We start from the raw sequence: 25,364 nt of genomic DNA, 5'->3' as shown, positions 1-25,364 counted from the left end.
TTCAAGGATGTGGCAGGATGCTCTTCTGGCCTCCTGAAGCCCCCAAAGAAGATAGCTCTGGGTATTTACCAACTGCTCTGTAGCAGGAGCTGACTCTCGGAGCTCCTTACTCTGCTGCCATCTTGCTAGTTGTTCTCTTATATTATTATTATTACTTAAATATCAGGAGTGTCTTGTTTTTTAATATTTTAAAAATTTATTTCTCCTCCCCTCCCCCTATTGTCTGCTCTATGTGTCCATTCGCTGTGAATTCTTCTATGTCCACTTGCATTCTTGTCAGCAGCACCAGGAATCTGTCTCTTTTTGTTGAATTGTCTTGCTGTGCCAGCTCTCCATGTGTGTGGCACCACTCCTGGGCAGGCTGCACTTTTATCGTGTGGGGCAGCTCTCCTTGCAGGGTGCACTCCTTGTGTGTGGGGCTCCCCTTTGCAGGGGACACCCCTGTGTGGCATGATCCTCCTTGTACTCATCAGCACTGTGCATGTGTCAGCTCACCACCCAAGTCAGGAGGCCCTGGGTTTGAACCCTGGACCTCCCATATGATAGGCTGACAAACTTTGAGCCAAATCCGCTTCTCTCTTATATTTTTTTATGCAACATTTTGTGTGATTTATGTATCTTAAAAAATATATAATAAAAGAACAAAAAACAAAAACAAAAGAAAACAACACAAAAAAACAAAATGGAATCACTATTAAGAAAGTCATTTCCTTTTCTAATCTTTCATGCCTTCTGGTGACATCATGGAAAAACTCAGTTTGATCCTAGTAGTTTTTTTTTTTTAAACAGTATTTTTTTCTTAAGATTTATTTATCCCTCCTTCCTCCAGATGGTTCTGTCATCTGTCTGCTCATTGTTTGCTCGCCTTCTCCAGGAGGCACTGAGAACCAAATTCAGGACCTCCCACATGAAAGGTGAGTGCCCAGTGGTCTGAGCCACATCCACACCCTGTGGGCTGTGTTGTTTGTCGGCTTGTGGTATTGGCTCATGGTGGTGGGGACAGCGTCTGCTCATCTTCTTTTAGGAGTCCCTGGGACCCAACCCTGGGACCTCCCATGTGATAGGCAGGTGCCCAACTGGTTGTGCCACATCTGTTTCCCCCAGTAGTTTTTTTAACAAGAAACACAAGTCTCTTTTTTTTAACAAAATTTATTTCTCCCCCTCTCCCCCAGTTGTCTGCTCACTGTGTCCATTCGCTGTGTGTTCTTCTGTGACCGCTTCTATTTTTATCAGTGGCACCAGGAATCTGTGTTTCTTTTTGTTGCATGGTTATGTTGTGTCAGCTCTCCATGTGTGCGGCGTATTCTTGGGCAGGCTGCACTTTCTTTTGCACTGGGCGGCTCTCCTTACGGGGTGCATTCCTTGCGCGTGGGGCTCCCCTATGTGGGGGACACCCCTGTGTGGCATGGTACTCCTTGCATGCATCAGCACCGTGCATGGGCCAGCTCCACATGGATCAAGGAGGCCTGGGGTTTGAACCGTGGACCTCCCATGTGGTAGCAGACGGCCTATCCATTAGGCCAAGTCCGCTTCCCACAAGTCTCTTTCTTTTGACAGAGAGAAGAGGTTTCACTTGAGCTTTGACAGGCAACAGAATCTAGTCAGGAGTTCTTGACCAGGAATCCACACAGGGTCTGTGGAAAGATTTTGGGGGCTCCATGAGCTTGAATTGAAAAAGACATCAACTTATTTTCTTTATTTTTGCTGACCTCTAACTGAAATTTAGCATTTCCTTAACTTATGAATGCATGCAATAAATAAATTGCAGTAGTATTCATTTTACCTGACTGGCAAAGGGGTCCATGGAATGAAAAAGATTAAGAACCACTGATCTAGGTTGAGTGTGATAACTTGTTTCTCTTTAGCTCAGATTTATTTTACAGTTAATTTCTCTTGACGAGTGATACCAGTTTTCCATTTATAGAAGGGATAAGGTATTCTTTACAAATGAATTTATTTATGTAAAAATGCTATTCAGTTTATGGAAAAAATGTAAGTAATAGTACCAGAGGTATGTGGAAATGGAAACCTAATAAGGGCATTATGTGAATGGTTGAATTTTAAATAAAGGCAATGTTTGTATATGCTAGGTGTTGATGTTTGAATAGATGGATTTGGATTGTCCTTCCTTGTTTATTTGTTTTTCTGAACTAGAGTCCACAGATATATACCCCATGCCAATCAAACCTATTACAGCAAGTGCAATTGTAAGGAAAATAATGTATCTAAATAGCAAAAGGTGTTGCAGGCCACAGCTGATGACCCATGAATGGGAGCAATTCTCAGTACAACAAAAATCCTGCATAACAGAGAGACCCATATGATACTTTGAAGTTGGTTGTGCCAGGATTTTGTAATACTTCCTCTCCTAAAATACAGGGTTGCTGAGATGTAATGAGAGCTGGAACACAAACTTTGTAATCTCTTGAGGAAAATAAGAAAACAATTCTTGAATAAGTGACAATTAACATGTTTTCACCCATACCAGGTTCGTAGATAGGGATTTTCATTGGTGCATTTTGAGTCAAGAAGTGCCAGAATTAATTGGTGTATGTACAAACATAGATGTGTCCCAGAATGCTATGGGCAGGGTTATTCAGAGGGAAATTATACTGTATTCCTTCCTCACAGTATTAGAGAAGTTGTAGATTTACCAAAAAATCATGCAAAAAGTACAGAGTTCTCATAAACAGGCATAACTTGGTGAAATTGTGGGTTTGGTTTCACTCAACAAAGCAAATATCTCAATGAAATGAGTCATGAATTTTTTTTGTTCACCAGTGCATATTAAAGTTATGTTTATACTATACTGTAGTCTACTAAGTGTGCAGTAACATTATGTCTAAAAATCAATGTACATACCTTAATTTAAAAATAGTATATTGCTAAAAGTGCTAACCATCACCTGGCCTTCAGCAAGTCATCATCTTTTTGATGGTGGGGGTTCTTGCTCAATATTAATGGCTGCTGACTGATCAGGGTGGTGGTTGCTGATCAGGGAAAGGTTGGGATGGCTGTGGCCATTTCTTAAAATAAGATAATAATGAAATATGCCCCATCAATTGACTCTTCATGAAAGATTTCTCTGTAGCATGCAATTCTATTTGATAGTATTTTACCTACAGTAGAACTTTCAGAATTGGAATAGAGTCTCTCAAACCCTGCTGCTACCACTTTATCAACTATATTGATGTAATACTCTAAATTCTTTTTGTCATTTAACAATGTTCACAGCATCATCACCAGGAGTAGATTCTGCTTCAAGAAACTACTTTCTTTGTTCATCCATAAGAAGCAATACCTCATTCACTCAAGTTTTATCATGAGATTGTAACAATTCAGTTACATCTTCAGGTTCTACTTCTAATCCTAGTTCTCTGTTTCTACCACATGTGCAATTATTTCCTCCATTGAAGTCTTGACCCCCTCGGAGTTATCCATAAGGGTTGGGAATCACCTTCTTTCAAACGCCTGTGAATATTATATTTTGACCTCCTCCTATAAATCACAAATATCCTAATGGCATCTAGAATGAATCTTTTCCAAAGGATTTTCAATGGACTTTGCCAAGATCCATCAGAGGAATCACTATCTATGGCAGCTATAGCCTTATGAAATATATTTATTAAATAAGACTTGAAAGTTGAAATAACTCCTTGATCCATGGGCTGCAGAATGAATATTGTGTTAGCAGGTATGAAAACAACATTAATCTCACTGCACATCTCGAGCAGAACTCTTGGGTGACCAGGTGCATTGTCAATGAGCAGTCATATTCTGAAAGGAATCTGTTGAACAATCGGTCTTAAAATATCCAGCAAACCATGTTGTAAATAGATATCCTGTCATCCAGGCTTTGTTGTTCCATTTATAGAGCACAGGCAGAGTCAATTTAGCATAATTCTTAAGGACCTTAGGGTTTTTGGAATGGTAAATGAGCATTGACTTCAACTTATACATACCAGCTGCAGTACTTCCTCTAACAAGAGAGTCAGTTGTCCTTTAACGCTTTGAAGCCAGGCATTGACTTTTCCTCTCTAGCTATGAAAGTCCTAGATGGCATCTTCTTCCAATGGAGGCTGTTTCCTCTATATTGAAAATTTGTTGGTTGGTGTAACCACCTTCATCAATAATTTTAGCTAGACTTTCTGGATAACTTGCTGCAGCTTCTACATCAGCACTTACTGCTTCACCTTGCACCTTTATATTATGAAGATGGTTTCTTTCCTTAAAGCTTGTGTACCAAACTCTGCTAGCTTCAGAACTTCGTTTGCAGCTTCCTCATCTCTCTCAGCCTTCTAGATAGAATTGGAGAGCATTAGGGTCTTGCTCTGGATTAGTCCTTGACTTAAGAGAATGTTGTGTCTGCTTTGCTCTTCTATTCAAACCACTAAAACTTTCTCCATATTGGCAATAAGGCTGCTTTGCTTTCTTAACATTTGTGTATTCACTTGAGTAGCACTTTTAATTTCCTTCAAGAATTTCTCCTTTGCACGCACAATTTGAATAATTGTTTGGCTCAAGAGGTCTAGCTTTTGGCCTATCTTGGCTTTAGACATTCCTTTCTCACTAAGCTTAATCATTTTTAGCTTTTGATTTAAAGTGAGAGATGTGTGATCTTTCCTTTCACTTGAAAACTTAGAGGCCATTGTGGTGTTATTAATTGGCCTAATTTTAATATTGTTGTGTGTCAGGGAATAGGGAAGTCCAAGGAGAGGGAAAGAGATAGGGTAATGGCAGATTAGTGAAGTAGCGAGGACATACACGTTTATGGATTAAGTTCACTGTCTAATACAGGTGTGGTTCACGACACTCCAAAACAATTACAATAGTAACATTAAAACTCACTGATCACAAAATACCATAATAGAGAGAATAATAATGAAAAAGTTTGAAATATTGTGAGAATTACTAAAATGTGGTGCAGAGACATGAAGTGAGCATATACTGTTGGAAAAATGGTGCCAATAGACTTGCTAGATGCAGGGTTACCACAAACTTTCACTTTGTAAAAAATCACAATACTTGTGAAGAGTAATAAAGTGAGGTATACCTGTACCCTGACCCCAAAGTTATCACTACTATTAAAACATTTTGCATTAGTGTTGTAACTTTGTTACAATTGATGAACCAATATTATTATAATTATATTGTTAACTGTAGTCTATAGTTTACATTAGGGTTCACTCTTTGTGTTATATAATTCTATATTTTAAAAAATTTTATTGTGGCATCATATATTCAACTTAAAATTTTCCATTTTAATCACTTTCAAGAATAAAATCCGGTGGTGTTAATTACATTCATGGTGTTGGGCCCCCATCACCTCCACCCATTACCGAAACTTTCCCATCATCCCAATCTGAAAAGGTGTCCCAATTAAGCATTGCCTCCTCATTCCCATCCTGACCTCTGCCCCTGGTAACCTGTATTCTAGTATATGACCTATGAATTTAAGTGTGATCATACAATATTTGTTCTTTTATGTCTGGCTTATTTCACTCAACGTGACGTCTGCAATGTTCATCCATGTTGTTGCATGTATCAGAACTTCATTCCTTTTTAGAGCCAAATAATCTTCCACTGTATATATGTATATATGTATATAACACATTTTATTTATTGACTCATATGTTGATGGACATTTGGGTAGCTTCCACCTTTTGGCAAGTGTGAGTAATGCTGCTGTGAACATCATTGTGCAAATATCTGTTTGAGTCCCTGTTTTCAATTCTTTTGGGTAAATCCCTAGGAGTACTATTGCTGGGTCATATGCAACTTCTATATTTCTGTATTTTCCACAGTGGCTGCATTGTTTCACATTCCTACCAACAATGCACTAGAGTTCCAATTTCCCTGCATCCTCTCAAACACTTATTTTCTGTTAAAATAAAAAAAAAAAAATAGCCTACATTTTAAGTGAGAAGTGGTAACTCATTGTAGTTTTGTTTTGCATTTTCCTCATGGCTAATGGTATTAAGCATCTTCTCATATGCTTATTGGCCATTTGTATATCTTCTTTGGAGAAATGTCTACTCAAGTCTTAATTGGGCTATTTGTCTTTTTGTTGTTGAGTTTATAACTCAACAACAAAATATAATATATTATATATAATATAATACATATAATATAATATATTCAATATAATATATTCTGAATATTAAATCCTTATCAGATCCATGTTTCCAAATATTTTCTCCCATTCAGTAGATTGTCTTTTCACTTTATTGATAATGTACTTTGATGCACAAAAGTTTTTAATTTTTATGAAGCCTAATTTATCTATATTTTCTTTTGTTGCTCTTGCTTTTGGTATAAAGTCTAAGAATCTGTTGCCTAATACAAGTCTTAATGATGTTTCCCTATGTATTCTTCAAGGAGTTTTATGGTTTTTGTTCTTATGTTTAGGTCTTTGATACATTTTGAGTTAGTTTTTGGATGTGGTGTGAGGGAGGGGTCCACCTCACTTATTTTGCATGTGGATATCCAGGTTTTTCAGCATCATATGTTATAGAGACTATTCTTTTCCCATTGAGTGGACTTGTCACCCTTGTCAAAAATCAGTTGTCCATAGTTGTGAGGGTTTACCTCTGAACTCTGAATTCTATGCCACTGGTCTATATGTCTGTCATTGTGCAAGTACCATATTGTTTTGATTACTGTACCTTTGTAATAAGTTTTAAAATTGGGAAGTGTGAGTCCTCCAACTTTGTTCTTCTTTTTCAAGGTAGTTGTCTTAGTCTGCCAAAGGGGTACTAATGCAAAGTACCAGAAATCTGTTGGCTTTTATAAAGGGTATTTATTTGGGGTAAAGCTTACAGTCCTAAGGCCATGGAATATCCAACTCAAGACACCATAAGAAGTGATTTCTTACTAAAGTCAGCTGTTATTGTTGAAGCAGGATGGCAGGTGATCTCTGCCTTGTCTCTCCTTCTCTTCCAGGCTTCCTCTTCCTTTTGAGCTCTGTGGGCCCAGACTCTTGAGGCTTCCTGCTTAAGTGATCCTATAGTCCACTGTCTCCTCATAGAACATGTTTCTTTCTTGGCCTTCTGTATTAGTCTTCACCAGTCTGCTGTCTTCCCAATTGCAGCTGTAAGCTATCAGGCAAAATAGTTCATCTCTTTCTGGGGCTTCAGCTGTTTGAGCCTTCTCCTTTCTGTCGCATGGTGGGATCAAAAGTGACAGAGCTCTCTCTTCCTGAATGTCTGTCTGTCTGTGTGAATGTCTGTTTTTATCAGCCCCAGCAAAGGGATGGGTACTCAACCTGAGCAATGCCCACTGACATAGGCAAATCAAAAGCCCTAATCTTAACAGGTAATCTAATCAAAGATACCTCAGCTGAATTTTATGCAATCAAAGGGTATCACACCCAGATGACTAGATTAGTTTATAAATATAATCTCTCTCTTTTTGGGGATTCACAAAAATAATCTCAAACTGCCACAGTTAGGTAAGACAAACGCTATACCCTCTGCTGTAATTGAAAAAGTGCAGTGTTTTCCCACACTACAAACTCCAAAACAATTAATGGCCTCTCTGGGATTGCTGGGGTACTAGAGACCATTCATCCCTCATTTACCTCAAATATTGAAACCATTGTATATACTAAACAGAAAAGGTCATACATGGGAATGGGAGGACCCCTAGCAGGTTGTTTTTGAAGAAGCAAAGAGGATAATAGCACAGGGTCAATCACTGAGGGGGATGGACCCTGACTCACCCTGTGAATTGGATGTGGCCAACACTGTTATAATCTCAAACTGCCACACACAGTAGTTTTAGCTACTCTATGCCCTTTACCCTTCCATAAGAATTTGAGTGTTGGAATTGACATCTTGGCAATGTTTGGTTTTCCTACCCATTAGCATGCTATGTCCTTCCAATTTATTTAGGTCTTCCTTGATTCCTTTTAGTAATATTTTGTAGTTTTCCATGTGCAAATTCTTTACATCCTCGGTTAAATTTATTTCTAAATATTTATTCTTTAGTTTCTATTGTAAATGGATTTTTTTTCTTAATTGTTCATTACTAGGGCATAGAAACACTACTGATTTTTGTGTGTTACTCTTGTATGCTGCTACATTGCTGAAGTTGTTTATTTTATTTTTTTAAAGATTTATTTATTTTTATTTAATTTCCCCCCCCTCCCCCAGTTGTCTGTTCTCTGTGTCTATTTGCTGCGTCTTGTTTCTTTGTCCGCTTCTGTTCGTCAGCGGCACGGGAAGTGTGGGCGGTGCCATTCCTGGCAGGCTGTACTTTCTTTCCTGCTGGGCGGCTCTCCTTGCGGCGTGGGGCTTCCCTACGCGGGGGACACCCCTGCGTGGCACGGCACTCCTTGCGCGCATCAGCACTGCGCATGGGCCAGCTCCACACGGGTCAAGGAGGCCCGGGGTTTGAACCGCGGACCTCCCATGTGGTAGACGGACGCCCTAACCACTGGGCCAAGTCTGATTCCCTGAATTTGTTTATTAGCTCTAGTAGTTTTGTTATGAATTTTTAGGAATTTTCTACATTTTGGATCATGTAATCTCCAAATAGAGAAAGTTTTCTTTTCTAATTTGGATGACTTTTTCTTGCTAAATTTCTCTGGCTAGAACTTCCAGTACAATGTTGATTAATGGTAGTTGACAGTGGACATGTTTGTCTTGTTCCCAATTTTAGAAGGAAAGCTGTCAGGCTTTCACTGTTGAGTATGAGCTTAGCTGTGGGTTTTTCATATATGTCCTTTGAGGAAGTTTTATTCTATTCCTAGTTTTTAAAGTATTTTCATCAAGAAGAGGTGCTGGATTTTGTGAAATGCCTTTTCTGCACCAATTGAAATGATCGTGTTTTTTTCCCCCTTTATTCCATTAATGCAGTATGTTATATTAATTGATATTCTTATGTTGAACCATCCTTGCATGCGTGGGATAAATTCCACTTGATCATGGTGTATAATTCTTTTAATGTGCTGTTGGATTTGGTTTGCTAGTACTTTATTGAAGAGTTTTGCATCTATATTCATAAGGGATATGGTCTGCAATTTCCTTATTGTATATTTTTTTGACTTTGGTATTAGAGAAATATTGGTCTCATAGGATGAGTTGAGAAGTGTTCCCTCCTCTTCAAAGTTTTGGAAGAGTTTGAACAGTATTGGTGTTAATTCTTGGAATGTTTGTTAAAATTCACAAGTGAAGCCGTATGGTCCTGGGCTTTTATTGGGAGGTTTTTGATTACTAATTCAATCTCTACGTGTTATTGGTCTGTTGAGATCTTCTGTTCTTCTTCAGTTAGCGTAGGTATTTTGTGTTTCTAGGAATTCATCCAGTTTATCTAATTTGTGGGTGTACGGTTGTTCATTGTAACTTCTTATTCTTTTTATTTTTGTGGGGTTATTAGTAATGTCCCCCTTTCATTTCTGATTTTAGTTATTTTCATCCTATTTCTCTTGTTTTTTAAATTGTCACTCTAGCCAAGACTTTGTTGATTTTATTGGTCTTTTCAAAGAACCAACTTTTGGTTTTGTTTATTCTCTGTTTTTTTTCTTCCTATACTTCATTTATCTTTGCTCTAATGTTTATTATTTTCTTCCTTCTCCTCTTTTTGTGTTTAGTTTGCTTTTTTTTTTTCTAGATCCTTTAGTTGTGATATTGGGTCTTTGATTTGAGATATTTCTTCTTTTTAAATGGTAGCATTTAGAGCCATAAATTTCTTTCTCAGAACTGCCTCTGGTGTATGCCATAACTTTTGGTATGTTGTGTTTTCATTTTCATTCTTCTTAAGTTAGTTCCTTATTTCTTTTGTGATTTTGTCTTTGACCCATTGGTTCTTTAAGAGTGCTTTGTTTCATTTCCACATATTTATGTATTTTCTAGTTCTCTCTCTGGTATGGATTCCTAGCTTCATTCCATTATTGTTGGAGAAGACACATCTTATGATTTTGTTTTTTATTTAATTATTAAAATTCATTGAGACATGTTTTGTGACCTAACATATGGTTTGTCCTGGAGAATAATCCATGTGCACTAGAGAAGAATATTCTGCTGCTGTTAGATAAAGTGTTCGATATATATCTATTAGGTCTAGTTGGCTTATACATCGTTCAAGTCTTCTATTTCCTTATTGATCTTCTGTCTAGATGTTCTAGCCATTATTGAAAATGATGAATCATTTTTATTATCATTTATATATATCATTTATTATTAACATATTATCAATAAATATATTATTGAAAGTGACAACCATTTGGCATCGCCACTTGTTGATATTTGCACTAATGATTCAAAAACAATGGTGGGTAAATCTGCTAGTACTCTATACAAATCAAGATAGTGGCACCGTACTTAATGGAGTTCATCATATTCTTTGCTACACACTCATGATAAGACAAAACAAAACAAAAATTCAGTTTCATTTAAGAATGTCTGAGGAAGCAGTACAAACTATTAGTTTATTAAATTCTGACTTTTATACATGTTGTCTTCTCAGCATTTTGTATAATGAAATGAGAAATACACATAAAGCATTTTTGTTGCATACCAAAGTAAGACGGTTGTCTTGGGAATAGCACTGTGCAACTGCTTTTTTCATGAAATACAATTTTTACTTGAAAGGATCAGTGCTAGATGACTGTAGGGAAGATTTGTGTTTCAGAGGAAAACTTTATTGTCTATAGTACACCTAAGCTGATTCTGATTCTGTGGGACCTATTTTACAACTCTTCAAATTGTAGGTAACTGTTAGCAATGCAAAATAATTCTTTCTGTGGGGTCAATGGTAAGTTTCCCCCTTTCATTTCTGATTGTATTTATTTGTATCTTCTCTCTCTTTTTTCTTTGTTAGTCTACCTAGGGGTTTGTCAATTTTATTGATTGTCTCAAAGAACCCACTTTTGATTTTGTTGATTTTCTCTATTTTTTTTTGTTCTCAATTTCATTTATTTCTGCTCTAATCATTATTATTTCTGTCCTTCTATTTGCTTTGGGAATGGTTTGTTGTTCTTTGTCAAGTTTCTCCCATTGTTCAGTAAGATCTTTGATTTTAGCTCTTTCTTCTTTTTAAATAAAGACATTTACAGCTATAAATTTTCTTCTCAGCACTGCCTTCATTGTATCCCATAAGTTTTGATAAGTTGTGTTCCTGTTTTCATTCATCTCAGTTTATTTACTGACTTCACTTAGATTTCTCTTTGATTTCTTGACTATTTAGGAGTGTGTTTTTCAGGCTCCACACATTTGTGAATCTTCTCTTTTCTCATCTATTATTGATTTCCAGTTTCTAATATGATCTGAAATGGTGCTTTGTATAATTTCGTCTTTTTATATTTTTTGAGATCTTCATTGTGACCTGACATGTGGTCTATCCATGAGGACTTGAGAAGAATGTATAATCCATTGATTTGGGATGCAGTGTTCTGTATATATCTGTTAGGTCTAGCTTGTTTATCATATTGTTCAAGTCCTCTGATTCCTTGTTGATCTTCTTTCAGGTTGTTCTATCTAATGATGTGAGTGGTGTGTTGAAGTCTTCAATGATTATTGTAGAGATGTCTCCTTTTCCCTTCAGTTTTGTCAGAGTTTATCTCATGTATTTTGGGAAACCTTGGTTAGGTACATAGACATTTATGACTGTTATTTCTTCCTGGTGGATCATCCCTTTTATTAAAATATAATGGCCTTCTGTATCTCTTATAACTTTCTTGCATTTAAAGTCTGTTTTGTCCAATATTAGTATAGCTACCCCTGCTCTATTTTGGTTACTGTTGGCTTGGAGTATTTTTTCCCCCAACCTTTCACTTTCAGCCAGTTTGTATTCTTGGGTCTAAGGTGAGTCTCTTTTAGGCAGCATATGGATAATTCATATTTATTTTTTTCATCCATTTGGTCAACCTATATGTTTTTATTGGAGAGTTTAGTCCATTCACATTCAGTGGTAGACTGTAAATGAATTATTTACTTCTACCACTTTATTTCTTGGTTTTCATTTGTCATATTTATTTTCATCTGTCTTTTTACTCTTTTGGTTATTCTTTCTGCTCTTCTTGGCTTCTACATGCTCCTCTAAGTCTCTCTCTCCTGTCTTTTTCTTTTGGGCTGTAAGGCTCCCTTTAATATTGCCTGCAAAATTTGATTCTTTTTAATGAACTCTCTTAGTTTCTGTTTGTTTGGGAATATTTTAAGCTCACCTTCTTATTTGAAGGACAGTTTTTCTGAATAAAGACTTTTCAGCTGGAAATTTTTCTCTTTAAGTAATTTAATTGTATAATACGACTTTTTCTCACCTACATGGTTTCTGATGATATATCCACACTAAGTCTTACTGGGCATCCCTTATATGTGAAGGTTTGTTTCTCTCTTGCTGCTCTCCAGAATTTCTCTTTCTCTTTTGACATTTGGCATTCTGAGTAGAATGTGTCTTGGAATTGGCCTATTGGGATTTAATCTGATTGGGTTACACTGTGCTTCTTGGACATGTAAGTTTACTTCTTTCATGAGTGTTGGGGAATTTTCAGTCATTATTTTTTCAAATACTTTTTCTGCCCCTTTCCCTTCTCTTCTTCCTCTGGAACTCCCAGGACATACATGTTGTTGCATTTCATGTTATCTTTCAACTCTCTGAACCCCTGCTCAATTTTTTCCATTCTTTTCTCTCTTCAATTTCAGGTCTCTGTCTTCTATATCACTTATTCTTTCTTCTATCATTTTGAGTCTGCTGTTATGTGCCTCTTTTGTGTTTTTGATCTCACATATTGTGTCTTTTATTTCCATGAGCTCTGTTACTTTTCTATTCAAGTGTCAGATTCTTCTTTGTGTTCTCTCAGTGTCTTCTGGATGTCCATTACCTCTTTAGCCATATTGTCTTTCAACTTATTGATTTGATTTTGGAAATTTGTATGAATCTCATTGGTTAGTTGTCTCAAATCCTTTGTTTCATCTGAGGTTTTGATATATTCCTTTGCTTGGGTCATTTCTTCCATTTTCTTAGTATGGCTTCCAATTTTTTGCTGATATCTAGACATCTGATTATGATGGTGGGCTTACTCTGTTGCTCAATTTTTCTCTCTTTTGTAGGGATTTAGTGATGAGAGACTGTGTTATTGCCATTCTTTGATTCTTGGTTCAACCTGTTCTAGGTTTTTAGGATTGTCCTTTTTAGTTGCTCAAATTTGGGCCCTAGGCCCTGTAATGGGTTGCAGACCTGCTTCCAAGGGACTTGAGGAGGGAATCTGTAAAGGCTGGAAAAAGTCTCTTATTTATTTACTTTTAATTCCCTCACATGCACTTCCTCGGTCAGCCAGCAGATGACCATCTTTGGCTGGCCTCTCAGTTCAAAACCTGGTAGGCATGTATTTGCTGCTACACAGACTGGATCAATGTGATAAATGTTCCTGCCTTGAGGCTATTCAGAGCCTCATATTTCAAACTTTCACAGAGACAGTTCTCCGACCTTTGCTGGCAGCCCCTTCTCTACTCAATAGAAAATAATTCCACTCCCCTCTGCATCCTCAACAACCAGTCCTGACCAGTAGGGAGGGTGTATGAGAAGGTCGGATCTTTTTCATCCTGTGCTGGCTCCCAAGGCAAACAGTGATGCAGTCCCATCTGGCCTGTAAGGGATTATGGGACACAGCAGACCAAATCTGTGGGTCAAAAGCCTAATCAGCCTTAGACTACATCCCTCTCTCTCCTGTTTCCTGGGGAGATAGATCCCTGCAGCCCCCTTTGTTTGTGGCCTCAGGCTTGAGGCCAGAGAATTCAGTCTTCTACTTGTAGGTTGGGGGGGGGGGGGTGCTGGCAGCTGCAGAGCAGTTTCCACTCATGGTCTTTTTTTTAAGATTTATTTTTTATTTATTTCTCTCCCTTATCCACCCCCAGTTGTCTGCTCTCTATGTCCATTCACTGTGTGTTCTTCTGTGACTGCTTCTACCCTTATCAGTGGCACTGGGAATCTGTGTTTCTTTTTGTTGCATCATCTTGTTGTGTCAGCTCTCCGTGTGTGCAGCGCCATTCTTGGGCATGCTGCACTTTCTTTCACGCTGGGTGGCTTTCCTTACGGAGCACACCCCTTGTGCATGGGGCTCCCCTACACAGGGGACACCCCTGCGTGGCAGGGCACTCCTTGCGTTCATGAGCACTGCGCATGACATGGGTCAAGGAGTCCTAGGGTTTGAATCATGGACCTCCCATGTGGTAGTTGGATGCCCTATCCATTGGGCCAAGTCCACTTCCCTCTACTCATGGTCTTTTTTAAAAAAAGATTTATTTATTTATTTATTTATTTCTCTCCCCTTCCCCCCCCACCCCAGTTGTCTGTTCTCTGTGTCTATTTGCTACGTCGTCTTTGTTCGCTTCTGTTGTTGTCAGTGGCATGGGAATCTGTGTTTCTTTTTGCTGCGTCATCTTGTTGTGTCATTTCTCTGTGTGTGCGGCGCCATTCCTGGGAAGGCTGCAAGTTCTTTCACGCTGGGCGGCTCTCCTTACAGGGCGCACTCCTTGCGTGTGGGGCTCCCCTACGTGGGGACACCCCTGCGTGGCAGGGCACTCCTCGCGCGCATCAGCGCTGCGCATGGGCCAACTCCACACGGGTCAAGGAGGCCCGGGGTTTGAACCGTGGACCTCCCATGTGGTAGACTGATGCCCTAATCGCTGGGCCAAGTCCGCTTCCCTACTCATGATCTTAATGTCAAGGTTCCTTTCCTGTGCTTCTACCTCATCTAGGAGGTGTTCAGCCTTCCCCTGATTTCCTATACCCTAGAGTTTTTTTTTCCTCAGACTGTTTCTGCCTGTCCTCTAGCATTTTTTCTGTGAAAGAAAGTCCTGTGTCTTTCCAATTGGCTATCTTCCTGGAAGCTAAAAACCAGAATAATTCTTGTCTATAGACATGCAAATGAATTTCACCTGGCAGAAGGACAACCCTCCCCTTTCCTGTGGAAAAGCCAGTTTTGTGTCCATTTGCACAATAATTTACACATTCTTTTACTCCATATAAATCTTTATTTATTTGATGTTTCCTCCAACCTGGTTATTCATATACCTGGGTCCTCGTCAGTCAAATAAAGTTTTTAGCATGTGCCGTTTTATATCTGTATAAGAGTTGTGGTTTACCTTTTTTTGGAAAATTATCTTTTAATGCAAACTATGTTCATTCCAGTTTGGGCATTTGGCAGAAATTTTCTTGAGAATAACTGAAATGATCCTGTAAGGAGTGAACTGACAGTCTTTGTTGTCAAAGATAGTGTTGAGGAGCAGATATGGTTGAAACAATTGGGCACCTGTCTCCCACATGGAAGGTCCTGGGTTCAGTTCCTCATACCTCGTAAAGAAGATGAGCAGATGCTGCAATGAACAGATGATATAACCAGCAAGGAGTGGAAGTGGCTCAAGCGGTTGGGCACTTGCCTCCCACATGAAAGGTTCTGGGTTTGGTTCCTGGTGCCTCCTAAAGAAGATGAGGTGACAACGAGCAGACAGATGGGGACCCATCTTGGGGGTGGGGGGAGAGATAATTTTTAAAAAAACCTTAAAAACAAAAAAAACATGCTTTAAAAAAAGGTAGTGGTCAACCTTTACATGAAAAGTAATATATCTTGCACCCTGAGCTTGACAACTTCCCAGTACTTAAAGACTTATGAGATTGATGGTGATGTTAATGAATGTGATATTGTAAAATGAAATGTGACATTGGGAAGATCTGTATAATTCAGTGAGCAATATTTTTCAAATGACCAGTGCATGACATTACAAAATCATGGATAAATAAAAAATCAATTCAAAATTCATGATAGATGAATAGATCTTAATGTAATGGGAAAGTACATTTATATAGTTTCAGATTCTATATGCAACTAGCCTTTAAGAAACTAACACTTGCTGAGTTTTGGTGTAGTATGAAAGAGTATTTACAATTATCTGAAAAGGCTATTAAAATACTCCCTTTTCCAAATGTCTGTGTGAGATTGTACTTTCTTCTTATACTTCAATCAAAACCACATATTGCTACATTTTGAATTCAGAAGCAGATATGAAATCCAGCGTCTTCTATTAAACCAGACATCAAAGAGATTTGCATAAATGTGAAACAATTCCACTCCTTTCACTTAATTTTTTTTGTTTTGCAAATAGTTACAGTTTACAAAAAATATGTAATTTATGTTAACATAATGAGTTTTCAATTAATTTTTAAAAAATCTACTAAATAATTTTAAAATGTCTTGGTTTTAATTTTTACTTCGGTAACTGCCAATAGATAAAACCCACATAAACAAAAGTTTTTTTTTTTTTGAGTTCCAATTTTTAAATGTGAAAAGGGGTCCTGGGATCAAAATGCTTGAGAACTGCTGTCTTAGAGAAAAAGATTGTTAAACTCAAGTTGGTTAATTGCTCAGTTTATGTCAGAAGAAGGCAGCATATGGAAAGACTTGTGCCTATGGATTAAGATGAAGTTGGATATCCCCTTGCATTTTGCAGAAATCTTCCAGAGAGAAAGAAGATATTGGTGTAGTTCTGGTTTTGCCATTAATAGTAATGGTATCTAGAGGACTTCTGGGAAGATGGCATCGGAATAGGTAAGCAGGGCTCAACTCTCACAAAAACAATAGAGGAAAGGCAAAAAACTGTCCAAGGGAGCTGCTTTGGGGATCTTCAGACCAAGAATGTGCTGTATCCCCCCCCTGGGAGGGCAAGGCACAGAGGGATGAAGAAGCCAAAATAAAAACTATGAGTTACTAGCCACCATGGCTGGGAATGGAATGCATCCCCCACCTCAATGCAAACAGCCTGGATAAAACCTGTGGCTCACTGCAGCCAAATGGAAGGGGAATAGATGTCCTCCCTGGGAAGAGGGAGGGTGCAGCAGAGGGCAGAGAGTGGTTTCACTTCAGAGAATTTAGCCACAGAGCCTGATTTGAATCTTGGCTCTATCCAGTCCAGAATCACTGGCAAGTGGAAGCTGAGTCACCTCCATGGAAAGACTTACTGATGAATGCTATCTGCTAACTGGCCAGGAAACTGCAAGGAGAAAAACTGCTTTTAGGTGTTCCTTGTCCCAGTCCCCTTTATCTGGACTGTACCCCATTAGTGAGCCTCTGGCCCTTTCGATAACTTAAGCCAGGCAATGTTAAAGATTTAGAATAAGTTGAACTAAAAATCAAAGAAGAGCCATGATACAAAACCACTAGGCAAGAGAGAGAAATTGACCTTTGGAGTAAATTCACCAATGTATTCAGATGCCTAGACATCATCAAAAAGTACTAAGAAACAGAAAGAGATGGTCCAGCCAAAGGAGCAAACCAAAAATCCTGATGAGACACAGGATTTAAGACAATTAAACGATGATCACACAAATCTAATAAATCAATTCAAGGAGTTCCAGAAAATATGACTAAATAGATAAAGGGTATTAAGAAGACACCAAGTGAACATAAAGAACTATTTGAAAGCCTGCACAGAAAAGTAACAGAGTTTATGGATATGAAAGACACAATAGATGAGATTAAAAATACCTTAGATGTATATAACAGTAGATTTGAATTGATGGAGGACAGAATTAGTGAAATTGAGGACAGAACATCTGAACTTGAAAAGACAGGAGAACAGAAAGAGAAGACAATGGAAAAAAATGGAAGAGGATCTTAGGGAATTGAATGACAATGCAACACACACATATATACATGTTATCAGATTCTAGAAGGGGAAGAGAATGGAAAAGGGGCAGAAAGAATATTTGAAGAAATATTGACTGAAAACTTCCCAATTATTATGAAAGACATAAATATCAACATCCAAGAAAGATAACATTCTCCAAACAGAATAAATCTGAATAGACCTACTATAAGACACCTACTATTCAGAATGACAAATACCAGAGAAAAAGAGAGGGTTCTTAAAGCAACAAGAGAAAAACAATGCATCACATACAAGGAAACCTCAATAAGACTAAGTGCCGATCTCTCATCAGAAACCATGGAGGTGAGAAGAAAGTTGAATGATGTATTTAAGTTACTGAAAGAGAAAAACTTCTACCAAGAATTCTGTATCTGGCAAAACTGTCCTTCAAAAATGAGGGTGAGGGAGTGGGTATAGCTCAGTGGTTGAGTGCCTGCTTCCCACACTCAAGGTCCAAGGTTCAATACCCAGTGCCTCCTAAAAAAAAATGAGAGTGAGTTTAAATTCTTCAGAGACAAACAGAAACTGAGATAGTATGTTACCAAAAGATTAGTCTTACAATACATACTTAAAGGAGCGCTACAACCTGAAAGGGAAAAAAAGAATAAGGGTGAGAGACTTGGAGAAGAATGTAGAAATGATGATTGTTAGTAAGAGTAACCTGAAGGGTAAAAGGACAGACAATAGTAAGATATGATAAGGAAAGTCAAAGGTCAAAATGGATGAAGTAAGTAATACCTGTACAGTAATAATATTGAACATTAATGAGTTGAATTTCCCAATCAAAAGACTAGACCGACAGAATGGATAAACAAATATGAGCCATTTATATGTTATGTAAAAGAGACCTTATACATCAGGATACAACCAGGTTGAAAAAAGATATTCCATGCAAATAGTAATAAAAAATATCTGGAGTAGTGGTTCAAATATCACATAAAATAGATTTTAAATGCAAAATCTGTTCACCAAGAAGAAATAACTATAGTGACTATTTATATACCTAACCCGGGTGCCCCAAGATACATGAGGCACTCACTGGCAAAACTGAAGGGAGTAATAGATGTCTCTACAATAATATTTGGAGTCTTCAATACTCCACATCTGGACAGAGGATAAATAAGGAAACAGAATATTATGGTAAATGAACATCTGGACAGAGGATAAATAGGGAAATGGAGAGTTTGAGTAATGTGATAAATGAGCTAGACCTAACAGACATTTACAGAGCAATAAACCCTGTAAGAGCAGGATATATATTCTTTTCAAGGGCTAATGGATCCTTCTCCAGAATAGACCATATGTTGGGTCACAGTACAGTAATCAATAAATGTAAAAAGATTGAAAGTATACAAAATACTTTCTCTGATCATAATGGAGTAAAACTGGAAATCAATAATGGACAGAAAAAGGGAAAATTCATGAATATATGAAGATTAAACAACATGCTCAACCAACCAGTGGGTCAAAGAAGAAATTGCAACAGAAATGAATAAATATCTAGAGAAAAATGAAAATGAGACCACAATATAGTAAAACCTATGGGATGCAGCAAAGGCAGTGCTGAGAGGGAAATTTATAGCCCTAAATTCTTACATTAAAAAAGAAGAAAGAGCTAGAATCGAAGACCTACCTTTACACCTGGAGGAACTAGAAAAAGAACAATGAACTAATCCCAAACCAAGTTGAAGGAAAGAAATAATAAAGATCAGAACAGAAATAAAGGTCATTAAGAGTCAACAAAACAAGGAATTGGTTCTTTGAGAAGATAACAAAAATGGATAAATCCTTAACTATACTGACAAGGGAAAAAAAAGAGAAGACACAAATAAATAAAATCAGAAATGAGAGGGGGGACATTACCAATGACCCTGCAGAAATAGAGATCATAAGAGGATACTATGAACAACTGTACAGCAACAGACTAGACAATGTAGATGAAATGGACAAATTCCTAGAAACACACAAATAACCTACACTGATCCTAGAAGAAATAGAAAACTTCAACAGACCAGTCACAAGTAAAGAGATCAAAACAGTCATTGAAAACCTCCTAAAGAGCCTCCAGAATCTCCTCAGCAGAGTGCTGAGTTGTCGATTGTTCTTGCTCTGGCAGCATGTGTACATTTTGCTGGTGGCTTCACCCACCACTGTAGTCCAATAGTTCAATATAGAGTATGTGGTTACACTGTTGGAACCCCTGTTTCCCAATGGGAATTTGAAGTACTGTCTTTTGATTCTGAATCAGCCTTTGGATGACTATTTTCATCATCTGTGGGGCAAAGCTCTTTTAAAAGGCTGTGCTGACAGAGGTGCCAACTGCTTCTATAATATCACTGAAGGAGAATGAGACAGCTTTTTGCCTGAATTCATCAATGGAGATTTTGAATTCATTAGGCCTAAAGTCAGAGTAAGGGAGGTGACCTGATTTCAACTCCTGATCAAGACCACACTGACTTTTCTAAGTGCCTTCAAGTGCTCCAAAAGAAGACAGAAGAAAAAGACCTACAAGTTGATATGATTGTGACGCTCGGAGGACTTGCTGGACATTTTGACCAGATTATGAGCATCTTGTTTCAAGCAACTCATATCACTCCTTTGCCACTTATAATAATTCAAGAGGAATCTCTTATCTACCTGCCCCAACCAGGAAAGCACAAGGTGCATGTAAACACCAGGATGGAAGGTGATGGGTATGGCCTTATTCCTGTTGGATAGCTTGCTATCACGTTTACCATAACAGGCCTAAAGTGGAACCTCACAAATCATGTGCTTGGTTTTCGAATATTGGTCAGTACTTCTAATACCTACGATGGATATGGGGTTGTGACTGTGGAAATCAATCAGCTGCTCCTTTGGGCCATGGCCATCAAAAAGTAACCTATTGGGAAGCGGACTTGGCCCAATGAATAGGGCATCTGCCTACCACATGGGAAGTCTGCAGTTCAAACCCCAGGCCTCCTTGACCCGTGTGGAGCAGGCCCATGTGCAGTGCTGATGTGTGCAAGGGATGCCATGCCACGCAGGGGTGTCCCCTGCGTAGGGGAGCCGCACACACAAGGAGTGTACTCCATAAGGAGAGCCGCCTAGCACAAAAAAAGTTCAGCCTGCCCAGGGGTGGCACTGCACACACGGAGAGCTAACACAACAAGATGGCTCAACAAAAAGAAACACAGATTCCTGGTGCCGCCGATAAGGATAGAAGCGGTCACAGAAGAACACACAGAGAATGGACACAGAGAGCAGACAACTGGGGTGTGGAAGGGGAGAGAAATAAATAAAAAATAAATCTTTAAAACAGAAACAAAAACAAAAACAAAAACTAACCTATTGACTGGCATCCATAGGTGTACCTCTACCTTACCTCATTGCCAATGATGTATTGGTCAGTAAGAACAGTTCATCTGGGTTTACCAGAATCTACACTTCCCTGGTAAGCCTGCTTGTTTAAAAGATGTTAATATTTAGATAATCCAGGTAACATTAAAAATGACATCTGAATTTTACAGTGAGAGGCAAAACTCATAAATAAGCTCTGTTGCTTTTAGTTGGAAACTATTGTGAATCTTTCCATTATAAAATTCAGTGCTGATTATTTGTGCTGTTGACCATTCCTTTTATTCTAGAAAATTGTTTTAATTTTGAAGAAACTGATAAAACTCCTTTTGGAGGCTTAGCACATCACTTGCCCCTGCTGCCTATCCTTAATTGCTTTTAACAAGGACTATTCCTGAATGTCTTTTAATATTATATTTCTCTATGCAATTTACATCACCTTTTACTGAAAAAAATTCCTTTTAAATTGGGATGTTAAGATTACACTATTTCACTCTGGTTTTGCTCTCTCTGGCATTATCTTTTAAAAAATAAATCAAGTCATTGACCTAAGTATTTAATTTGAGAACAGGTAATTATGTAAGTTTTAGTTGAAGAGAAAATGACATGAAAGATAAATGATAATTTTTAAAAAAGACTTATTTATGTATTTATTTCCCCCCTTCCCCTCCTCCCGCCCTGCTGTTTTTGTTATCTATGTTGTCTTATTTTCTCTCCTTTAAGATTCACAGGATTCGATCCTGGAGACCTCTGTGGGGAGAGAGGTTCCCTGCCAATTGTGCCACCTCAGTTCCTGATCTCTGCTGTGCTTCACCTTGACTCTCCCCTTGTCTCTCTTTTTGAGGAGTCATCATCTTGCTGCGTGACTCACTTGTGTGGGGTACTGGCTCACCACGTGGGCATTCACATGGGCACTGGCTAACCATGTGGACACTCACACGGGCACTGGCTTTCTCTTCTTCTTTTTCACCAGGAGGCCCCAGGGATCGAACCCAGGTCCTCCTATATGGTAGGTGGAAGCTCTATCATTTGAGCCACATTTGCTTCCCATAAATGATAATTTTTTAAAAAAGATTTATTTTTTATTTATTTCTCTCCCCTTCCCTGCCTACCTCCCCCCCCAGTTGTCTGCTCTCTGTGTCCATTCGCTGTGTGTTCTGTATCCGCTTGTATTCTTGTCTGCGGCACCCAGAATCTGTGTCTCTTTTTGTTGTGTCATCTTGCTGCATCAGCTCTCCGTGTGTGCAGCATTATTCCTGGGTAGGCTGCACTTTTTTCACACTGGGTGGCTCTCCTTATGGGGCACACCTTGTGTGTGGGACACCCCTACTCAGGGGACATCCCTGCATGGCATGGCACTCCTCGCATGCATCAGCATTGCACGTGGGCCAGCTCACCACACGGGTCAGGAGGCGCTGGGTTTGAACCTTAGACCTCCCTTGTGGTAGGCGGATGCCCTATCCATTGGGCCATATCTGCTTCCCATAAATAATAATTTTTGAAGTCCATCCTACTAACGTATTAACCCCCAACCCAACTTCTGAAGTAAATGCCCTAAACTTTAGTGGGATAACAGATCAAAATTATCCTCATCATAATTAGAACTTAGACTGAAACAGTTGCGTGAATTTTTAAACTTAAGCATAAAATTCATCTTTTCTGGCGTACCTCAGACTGAAAAAAATTTTTACTCAAATACCAGAAAACAGTTTGACAGTCTATGGGGATAAATGAACACAGTATGATTTAGAGCTAGTGCTGAGATCCTGTGTTCTTGTCCCAGTCCTGCCATTAACCTAAGTTCCTCAAACCCCTTTCCTCATCTGTAAAATGGAAGGGGTTGGACTGATTGTATCTGATGTTCCTTCCCACATTTAAATTGTAAATACTTGCACTTTGCATTTGTAAGGCATATAATGCTCGCCGTTATTGACACAACCAGGTTAGGCAACTTGGTCCATTGAATATATTCAAGTTTCTTTTATAATAGGGCCCTCTTCTTTAGATTTTACCCTTTACTATATATTTACTAAAACAAATGTTGCCATACAAACCATGATTTAAACATGAACCTGCTCAACATGTTTTATGTACACACAATTCCTATGTTGCTGTAAGGAAAGGGACCAGCTATTTTCCTCTAGGTGATATCAACTTGAAAGGACAGTGTGAGGCTTAGATTTAAATAGAAAATGAAAAGGGGATCAGTTGAACCAGTATGCAATTCTGAAGTTACTCAGGAAAAAAATTGTTTTATGTAAATACATGTGAAATTGAAATCTGGATGTCAAATAAAAATATTTAATTATCAATTGCAAAAAACAAACAAAAAATCTCCCAAAGATGAAGAGCCCAGGACGAGATGGCTTCATAGGTGAATTCTACCAATCATTCAAGGATGATCTAATACTGATTTTGCTCATGCTCTTCCAAAAAATTGAACAGGAAAGAATACTACCAAATTCATTCTATGAAGTCCACATCACCCTAACACCAAAACCAGGTTAAGAAGCTACAAAGAAAGAAAATTAAAGACCAATTTCTCTAATGAATATAGATGCAAAAATCCTCAATAAAATGCTTGCTAACAGAATCCGAAAGCACATTAAAAGAATTACACACGACAATCAAGTGGGCTTTATCCAAGGTATGCAAGGGTGACTCAATACAAGAAAATCAATTAGTGTAAAAAGCCACATTGATAAATTGAAGAAGAAAAATCATATGATCCTCTCCATTGATGCAGAAAAGGCATTTGACAATATACGGCTTTCTTTCTTGATGAAAACACTCTAAAAGATAGGAATAGAAGGAAGCTTTCTCAATATGGTAAAGTGCATGTTGGAAACACAGTTAGCATTGTACTCAGTGGTGAAAGAATGAAAGTTTTCCTGCTGAGATTGGCAACAAGGCAAGGATGCCCACTGTCACCATTGCTATTTGATATTGGGCTAGAAGTCCTAGCTAGAGCAATTAGGCTAGACAAAGAAATAAAAGTCACCAAATAGGAAAAGGAGAAGCAAAGCTATTGCTATTCACTGATGATATGAGCCTATATCTAGAAAATCCTGAAAAATTCACAAAAAAAGCTACTAGAACTAATAGATGAGTTCAGCAAAGTGGCAGGATACAAGACTAATATGCAAAAATAAGTAGCGTTTCTATATACTATTGATGAACAATCTGAGGAGGAAGTGAGAAAAAAATTCCATTTATAATAGCAACTAAAAAAATCAAATATTTAGGAATAAACTTAACCAAGGACAGAAAGGACATGTATTCAGAACACTACAAAAGATTGCTAAAAGAAACCAAAGAATATCTAAATAAATGGAACACATTCTGTGTTCATGAATTGGAAGACCCAATATCATATACATGTCAATTCTACCCAAACTGATTTACAGATTCAACTCCATCTCAATCAAAATCCCAACAACCCTCTTTTTGCAGAAATGGAAAAGCCAGTTATCAAATTTATTTGGAAGGATAAGGGGCCCTGAATAGACAAAATTATCCTAAAAGAAGAACAAATTTGGAAGTCTGTCACTTCCCGACTTTAAAGCATATTTCTTGACTCCAGGGGTAAAAACAGCATGGTACCGGCATAAAGATAGACATATTGACCAATGGAACAGAATTGAGAATTCAGAAATAGGCTCTCACATTTATGGTCAAGAGATTTTTGACAAGGCTGTCAAGATCATACAGCTAGACCAGAACAGTCTATTCAACAAATGGGAGACCTGGATATTCACATCCAAAAGAAAGAAAGAGGACCCTGTATCTCACACCTTATACAAACATTAACTCAAAATGGATCAAGGGCCTAAATATAAAAGCTATAACCCTAAAAATTCTAGAAGAAAATGTAGGGAAATATCTTCAAGATCTTGTGGTAGGTGATAGTTTCTTAAACCTTACAGCCAAAGTGCAAGCAACAAAAGAAAAAAATAGATAAATGAGACCTCCTCAAAATTAAACACTTTTGTTCTTCAAAAGACTTTGTCAAGAAAGTGAAAAAGCAACCTACTCAAGGGGAGAAAATATTTGGAAACCACATATCTGACAAGGGTTTGAGATCCATGTTATACAAAGAGGTCATACAACTCTAGGATTAAAAGACAAGCAACCTGTGACAATTTGAGATTATTTATGAATCCCCAAAAGAGAGATTATGGTTGTAAACTAATCTATTCTTCTGGGTGTGATATCCTTTGATTATATCAAATTCAGCTTTGATGTCTTTAATTACATTATGTTAAGATTAGGGCTTTGATTTGACCATGTCAGTAGCGTGTAATTCAGGTTAAGCCCCCACCCCCTTGGTGGGCTGATATAAATGGGCACTCACTCAAGAAGACACACAGAAGAGGAGAGAACTTG

At 38.1% G+C, this 25,364-nt stretch overlaps 1 pseudogene; it reads left to right on the top strand.

The window, feature by feature from the left end:
- Positions 1–20,522, top strand: part of LOC101440731 (thiamine pyrophosphokinase 1 pseudogene) — a 139,243-nt pseudogene extending 118,721 nt beyond the window's left edge.
- Positions 20,523–25,364: the final 4,842 nt, after the last annotated feature.

The sequence above is a fragment of the Dasypus novemcinctus genome, chromosome 26, assembly GCF_030445035.2.
Source record: "Dasypus novemcinctus isolate mDasNov1 chromosome 26, mDasNov1.1.hap2, whole genome shotgun sequence".
NCBI classification, from domain to species: Eukaryota; Metazoa; Chordata; class Mammalia; order Cingulata; family Dasypodidae; genus Dasypus; species Dasypus novemcinctus.
The sequence above is the reverse complement of the archived record's forward strand: the minus strand, read 5'-3'. Positions and strand labels throughout refer to the sequence as shown.